This window comes from Rhinichthys klamathensis, unplaced genomic scaffold (assembly GCF_029890125.1).
Source record: "Rhinichthys klamathensis goyatoka isolate OS25496 unplaced genomic scaffold, OSU_Roscu_1.1 h1tg000021l_1, whole genome shotgun sequence".
Lineage (NCBI taxonomy): Eukaryota > Metazoa > Chordata > Actinopteri > Cypriniformes > Leuciscidae > Rhinichthys > Rhinichthys klamathensis.
In genome coordinates, this window is record NW_026606572.1 from 3,069,511 (window position 1) to 3,077,428 (window position 7,918).

General features: G+C 43.5%; 1 protein-coding gene across 2 annotated transcripts in view; it reads right to left on the minus strand.

Moving 5' to 3' along the window:
• thsd7ba (thrombospondin, type I, domain containing 7Ba) overlaps window positions 1-887 on the minus strand; it is a 281,426-nt gene extending 280,539 nt beyond the window's left edge. Inside the window, exon 1 of one of the 2 annotated variants that reach the window (XM_056241724.1) lies at window positions 699-887. The gene's annotated coding sequence lies outside the window, so the exon portion shown is untranslated. The remainder of the gene's footprint in view (window positions 1-698) is intronic. The other variant, XM_056241715.1, reaches the window with a different exon arrangement.
• Between the last annotated feature and the right edge of the window lie 7,031 nt (window positions 888-7,918).

Consider the following 7,918-nt stretch of genomic DNA (forward strand, 5'->3'; position numbering starts at 1 on the left):
AAAAATCAACAATAGCTCACAATATATCTGTTGATCGGTGCATTTTTGTAAATATTCAGCATTGATGCTCCATGCATTGACAGTAACAACTAATGACAACCACAGTCAGCTTTGAAAAGCACCCTGCAGTAGACACACACCTTCCCACACTGTTGTCTCCTTCACACATAAAGGAATTGATCAGTCTAAGCACACCCCTTGAACAAAAAGATGTGGGGCTGGGACCCTGGATTGAGCGAGAGCCGGCAGGCACAAAACAGCGTTTATTGTAGTCAGGAGAAAGATAAAACATGCCGATTGCAGCGAAAGTCAGCACAAATCCCACAGCTGTCATTTTTACTTCAAGATTGCAGCATCTGAACAGTGATTTACCTGGCCGTGGACCGGACCACCGGCTTGTCTCTGAGACCACACAAAGTGACTCCATTCATTTGGAGCACTCCTTTAGTTATAATTCATACACTCGAGAAGAGCAGATCTCTAAGCTGCCGGTGTGACTCTCTCCTCTCGTCTCATATCAAAGTTTCCGTAAAATAAGCTCAAAGCTGCGGCACTTACATAAGAACCTCCTCAGTTTCTCAGAGTGTACCTCTAAACTCGCGTCTAACTCCCACAAAATGGAAAATCAGACACACTTTAATGAGCATTCAGGCATCCTCTGCTAATCTACAGACAGCGATGTAACATGCAAGTCTTACCTATGCTGATGCTTCCAGCTGACAGCCTGCGAAAGCAAGCAGGAGCGCGTTCGGGAGAGGAGAAAGCAACTATCGATGTGACAGCGCACAGCTCATTGCACTCTTTTCACTGAGGGTGCTTGAGCTTGCGGAGGTGGTCCCTCTCACTCCTGTGACATCTGCTTCTCTCTTTAAACTCATTGGCTAAGAGGGATGATTCCTATTTAGCCAGCCCTGCTCCCCTCAAGTAACCCCCTCCCCTTCCAAACAATCTCTCTCTCTCTCTCTGCTTTTCTCTCTCTCTCTCTCTCTCTCTCTCTCTCTCTCTCTCTCTCTCTCTCTCTCTCTCTCTCTCTCTCTCTCTCTCTCTCTCTCTCTCTCTCTCTCTCTCTCTCTCTCTCTCTCTCTCTCTCTCTGCTTTTCTTTTCCCTTCATGTTCTTTTCCTCATTTTCATCTAAACCCCGTTTCATCGCTGCTGTCAGAAGCCGTGGCACACGCTCGGTAGCCCCTCATTGAAGTACAACACTATTGTTTTGGTCCCTTTTCACTGCCTGTCTGCATCCATAAGTGTATTTTCGCTGTCACACTCTCTTTATGTTTCTATACAGTTCCTCCACAATGCCTTGAGATCCTTTCAACACTGACTTCTGAATAGAGGTTTGTTTTCAAAGTGGAAATGGCATACAACGAATGTGGATTTAATTGTTCTAAAATGTTTTTGTGCACTGCAAACATCTTTTAAGTGTCTTTTTTGAAGCATTGTAATTTATTTGTGCCTGCTGAAATTGTACATTATATTTATAAAGGCACAGATGCACAAGTGGTGACATTTTAATGTGAGGTGTATTTATTTTTAATGGAGCTGACAGCACACAAGATCTTTCGATGAGCAGTGCTGTCCATTAGCTCGACAGGACATACATTAAATTCACTGTACATTAGATGTGCATTAACCTCGATGAACATTATACGCCATTGAGAAGCATTTTCAGTTTCAGTGTTACAATATTGTTCAATTTGTGGTTAATTATGATTCAATGCATGAAACAATTATGAATAAATGCATTATTGAGGCATTACCAAGAAGTTCTATCCTCATTCAAATTTATTGTAAAAACAATTGTGCAAGTAAACTTTTAAGAGTGGGGGAAATGAACTGACAATTAATGCACTGTTAATAAATGATAGTTTCGGCCTGGCATTCAATACTGTAATATTGAATGGCTTTAATGACTAATTTTAGAAAAAAAAAAAAAAAAAAAAAAATGGTGGAAAAAAATTAAACAACTTCGTTAAAAGATGCAATTAAATCTAAAATATGAATTTAAAATTATGTCTCATGTTGTTTCCACATTCATTCAAAGATTCAATGTGAAAATATATTTATGATTACAGCTTTTTGTGTTAAGTGCAATGTATGTACAATTAGTTACAGAAGTCTGTGCAATTCATTTGTTATATTTTTAAAGCTGCCGTCGGCAACATTTTTTTTAATCATATTCAGTGAAATCGACACTATAATCCGACAGAACAACATAAATAAAGTGGTTTTAGAAAAAAACCCGAGCTTCTAACTCCACCTGGAGCGTGTTGTTTGTTTTGCAAAAATCCACAGCTCCCGGATCATCGGGTCCAATCAGCGCAGGGGGGTGTGAGATCTGACTGATCACAGATCGGGCACACGCCACCCCTCGCGCACGTTACAATCACATGCACACGCCTGAAGTTCGCGGAAGTTCGCGCAGTAACGAAGAGTGATGGCGGAAAATCAAGTAAGCTAATTTAGAGTATAAATGACGTTAGCAATTGCAATCTATCGGTAGATTAGCCAGGACAGCATACCTCCAAATAATCCATGGTGTTGATGGATGCTGATGAGACGGGCGCGTTCACTGAAAATCTGGTGCACACGCACTGACGAGCATGAACTCGGTGGGAGGGTATTCGTTGATAGTGGGGGAGAGCCATGAGAGTTGTAAACATTCAAAATTTTGCCTAAGTCCACTCAATCTGCCAGACTTGCCGACTGCAGCTTTAATCGATTGACAGTCCTACAAATATGCATTACATATCAAGAAGAAACATGGAATAACACTGATTTTGAGCATAAATAATTTTTTATATTTAAAACACTATTGCTCATTTTGATTGCATTTTAATTCAGAATTCATTAATGTTAATTTATAAAACTACATTATCAAAATGTACAAACATCAACCAAGATTGATAAATGATGTAATGTTTTGTTGTTGTATTGTTTATTGTTAGTAAATGATACCCAATGCATTATATAACATTTTAGTTACACTTTACAATAAGGTTCAGTCCATTATAGAATGACAGAAATGTAGAGCAGTCAAATGTTCTTTGAATATCTCAATTGAATTGGTTTAAAATGCCTCAACATTCGACACCAGAGATTTAATGATTTTAGAGCAATCGTTAAACTAACCATTAGGCTTGCTATGATAGTCGGTGTTACCGGTGTTCAGAAGCAACACCGGTTACATCTCTTTCCCACCGCGGCACCGCCCCCCACTGTCGATTTGATTTTTTTTTTTTTTTATAAAATCATTTAGTTCAGTTAGAGAACAGACACTGTTAAACTGAACATGTCTGCTTAATAAATCGTGATCCGAACGAGAGTCGCCGCACAGATCAGCAACAGGAGCTGACTGACAAGGTGACTGCTGAATATTTGGTGTCAAAGCGAAATGTAAAAGTGCCTATTTAAGCGAATTTGTCATTGCACTGTTTTGTTGTTGTGTTTTTCATTAAGAATAATAGGCCGCTAATGAACTAACCAATCAAGTAATCCGCCCCGAATTGGCGCTAATTTGAAAACGAAACTAAAATGTGCACGGCCACACGTGTCAACGGGCGCGGAGCGAGCAGAACAGAGCGAGCGTTTTCAGTTTATTCCTATGGAAAAATTCTCGCTCTGTTCTGCTTGCTCCGCTCCGGTTGACATGTGCGGCCGTGCACATGTTAGTTTCATTTTCAAATTAGCGCCAATTCAAGGGCACAATAACAAAACAGTGCTGCTCCGTATGACCGCACCATTATGAATGCCCGTGCAAACGCGCGCATTTTACGTTTGCCTTTAAATTAGCGATTTAAAAGCCCCCGTCAATTAACGTCAATTAACCGGTGGGAAAATATCTTCAACGTCACATCCCTACTAACCATCCACTTTTGTTGTACACACAAATGTAGGTTGGACATTATGCCTAATATCTCCTTTTCAGTTCACAAAAAAAGCCTAAAATGACACGAGGATGAGAAAATGGGGTCTAGTTTTGGGGTCATCAATCATTGTTTGAGCCATCTTATCGGAAAGGATTCAAGAGATACTGGATGCCTAACAGAACAAGAATACACACCATTAGCATCCCAACCAATTGAGGGCTTCATAATATAATTAGGACATTTCCTCCACAAGCTTGATTTTTTTCCATGACTAGAGTAAGTTCAATACAATTTACAAGTTGAATTTCCTGGTAGACCACTTTTGAGTATAAAGGCTGAGTGGGACAAAAGCTGTCTGTGCTGGTAAAGAAAACTAAAGGCTTCTAAATATAGCAGAGCACCAGCAGACAATAATGCAGAATGCTGAAGAGTCCAGAACTGCTATCAAGGGAACAAACACTACATCCACTAACGACCTTTATAGGAAATCACCATATTTAGACCAATTTAGAGTAAGCAATTGAAAGAGGAAAAGGGTTAGAAAAAGAAAGCATTTGACGTCTCTTTGTGGTCAGATTTCTTCAGTATACCCATATGCATCTAGTCTGGGAAAAATCATGTAGTACATTAAAGCAGCATTGGTTTCCAGTTCAGAGTTTCACAAACAACAACTGCTATAAGTCATAAGAGGCTCTTTGATCTGCCCATTGTTTCTCATTTGGTGAGTAACACAGTAATTGGCAAGGTTGGCGATAACCCCCTTGAACTCCTGTCACGGTTGTTTGATACCCATCTGCTCTTTCAGCCTTTTTTACTAAAGAAAAATATGCTGTGCTATAATTGGAACCTTCTCCCATGCCTTAGGAGGCTTTAACTTGCCATTTGCAAGTAGGACATGTCCCGGTGCCTGTTTGACAAAAGCCAAGAGATAAAATGCAGAGGCGGTCGGACGTGCTGGGTACTGCCCAGCCGTGATTACACTCCGACTCAGCAAATTAACAAGAAGCTAAAAGAGACTGCATGACACATGCTCTATCATCTATTACCAGAGTGTGTTGCTTTATGTGCAATAAGAATCTAGGTTTTAGTACAGAAACATCTCAGTTACTATTATAACCTCTGTTCCCTGATGGAGGGAATGAGACGCAGTGTCGATGACTGACACAAGGTGTCGCACTTGGGAGCCCCAAACACCTCTGATACTTTGAGAAAAGGCCATTGAGAATTGTCACTTGCCAATTTGCATGCCACTCTCCCAGACATATAAAAGGGCATCACTCATTCAGGTTTGTGCTGAAGAGCCGAGACAGTGTCCCAGGCATTTTAGCGGGCAGTTCAGCATTGTGGCAAGAGGGACACCAAGTCTCGTTCACTCCATCAGGGAACGGAGGTTACAATAGTAACGAGACGTTCCCTATCTGTCAGTCACTTCGACGTGGTGTCCCCAGGGAAAAAAAAACACAACAGATGAACTGTGTTATGAGGTTTTTGCGGTGCAGATGTCAGGTAACAGGCACACTTGCAACATCGTAACCTACCCAATTCCCAACGTAAGCTGTGTAGTCCTTCGTACCACATGGGGACAGAGAGAACAGTACTAACCATGTCGCTTCAGTCTGCCTTTTTGACCTTTTCTCTTCTTTCTTTTAAATAAAAGCTCACAGCTGTGCAGATCAGAATTAGCGCTGGGGAAGTGCTCTTTCTCCTAGATAGGAGAAAGAACTCTACGGTGACCACATACTGCCCTAGAGCCCAGGAGGATGCAACACTCTCGTGGAGTGTGCACGCACTCCTAAGAAGCACGGCACGTCATGGGCCTGGTATGCCAAGGCAATTGCATACACAATCCAATGGGCCATCCTCTTTTTGGAGACACCCTTCCGCTTTTGCTGTCCCCCAAACCAGACAGAGCTGCTCAGAGCTTCTGAAGCTCTGCATCCAGTCCAAGTAAACACACAGGGTGTACTGGACACCGCAATGGACAATGGAATTGGCCAATTGACAACGGAATTTAATGGCTTACAAGCTCACAACTTGGTCCCTAAAAGGGGTAGTGAGAACTTTGGGCATGTAGCCTGAGCAGGGTCTCAAGAACACGTGAGATTATGCCGAACCGAACTCAAGGCACATTTCGCTGGCAGAGAATACCTGCAGGTCCCCAACCCTCCTGATGGAAGTGAGCACGGTCAGGAGTGCCGACTTCAAAGAGTGGGCACTTAGCTCTACTAACACCAAGGGCTCAAAAAGTGCACTCTGTAGGCCTAGAAAGACTACAGAGAGATCCCATGAGGAAATAAGGCATGGCCTAGGAGCTTTTAATCTCCTAATGCCTCTGAGAAAACTAATTATCAGGTTGTACTTCCCTAAAGACTTACCATCCACTCGTTAAGTGCAGCTATGGCAGCTACATACACTTTGAAGGTGGAAGGGGACAGCCGTCCTTCAAACCTCTCCTGCACAAAGGAAAGCCCTGACTCGACTGCGCATCTATGTTGGTCTTCCCCTTGGGAAGCACAAAAGTTAGCAAACAGACTCCACTTCAATTCATAGGCCCATTTCGTAGCGGGGGATCTAGCCTGAGTGATGGTATCTATCACCACTGGTGATAGCTTACTCAAGTCTTCCGCATCCCGTCTAGGGGCCAGAGAAGGAGGTTTGAGAGGTCTGTGTCCATCTGCCAGATTGTGCCCCGTCTCTGAGAAAGAAGGTCCTTTCTCAGGGATATTTGCCAGGGAGGGGCTGTAGCAAGGAGCATGAACTCTGAGAACCAAATCCCAGTAGGCCAGTACAGCGCAACTATCAATACTTGTTCTTCATCCTCCCTGACTTTGCACGAAGTCTGTGCAATCAGGCTCATTGGGGGAAATGAATACAAGTATTGCAATGGCCCCTGGGGCCATGCCGTCATCCGTGCAGAGGGGGGCTTCGGTTAGGGAATACCACAGTGGGTAATGGGAGAATTCTTGGGAAGTGAACAGGTCTACCTGCGCTTTGCCAGATCGACTCCAAATAAGCTGAACCGCATTGGGATGGAGTCTCCACTCACCATGGAGCGTAACTTGTCGAAAGAGCGCATCAGCTGCGAAATTGAGTTGATGTGAGTGGCCTACAGCGACTTTAGTCACGGCTGACTCCGGAGGAGGAGATGGCAGGCTGTAAGGGCTGTAGAAACTTCATCTCTGCTGTAGGGACAGGCTCTAATGTGTCCTTTGCCAATAAGAATGCAATTGCAGCATGCCTTCGCCAATAGGACTGCAATTTCAGCATGCAGAGAACACCGCTGAACCTGGGCGGGTGCCTGGTGCTTTGAATTGTGTAGCTGAGTCTGACTGTATTGATGAGTCTGCACGACGTGGTGGCAAGTGCTAACCAAGTCTCCAAACTTTAAACTCACCACCTCTTGGGAAAGAGCACTTCCTCTCACCTCTGGGTCGCCCATCTCTTCGCCCAAGCCTTCTTGGGGTTCTTAGCGTTCACCTGATGAGCGGGCTGCGTCACCTTCCTGTTGGTTGTGGCCGGGCTGTGGGCTCAGGCTGCAGCGGAGCTGATGTGGCAGTCTCAGGCACTGATGTCTACGGAAGCGGCAATTATAATCTTTTCAAATAGCTATAATTTGACAACGTGTTTTATTGATATTAGATGCACACTCTGTAGGTATAAATTTTATTCTTTGCCCAGTTCACCAGCCACTTACTTTTATGGGTTTTACTTTTCACTGAGGTGACTCACTCTCTTACCAGAAAAGAGAGTTGCGATCACAACATTGCCATGGTCATGTTCTCGCAATGAGGAACCAAACACATGAGACAGAGATCGTAACCACCCGAGGCTGAAAGATATCGACCACATACAGAAACATACATACCCAGAAAGGCTTCTTTAAAAAGACGCTCTCTGTCTGTGTAGAGGAAAGCTGCTCTCTTAGAGGAAATCTGCACTCTTATGTTGCTGAAGCACCCAGGGGAACTCTCTCTGCGCTTATCCATGCACTGCTTGGAGACAGATGGCTCAAATGCGCCGTAACATCAGAAACTCGCTTCTTCCAAAGGTG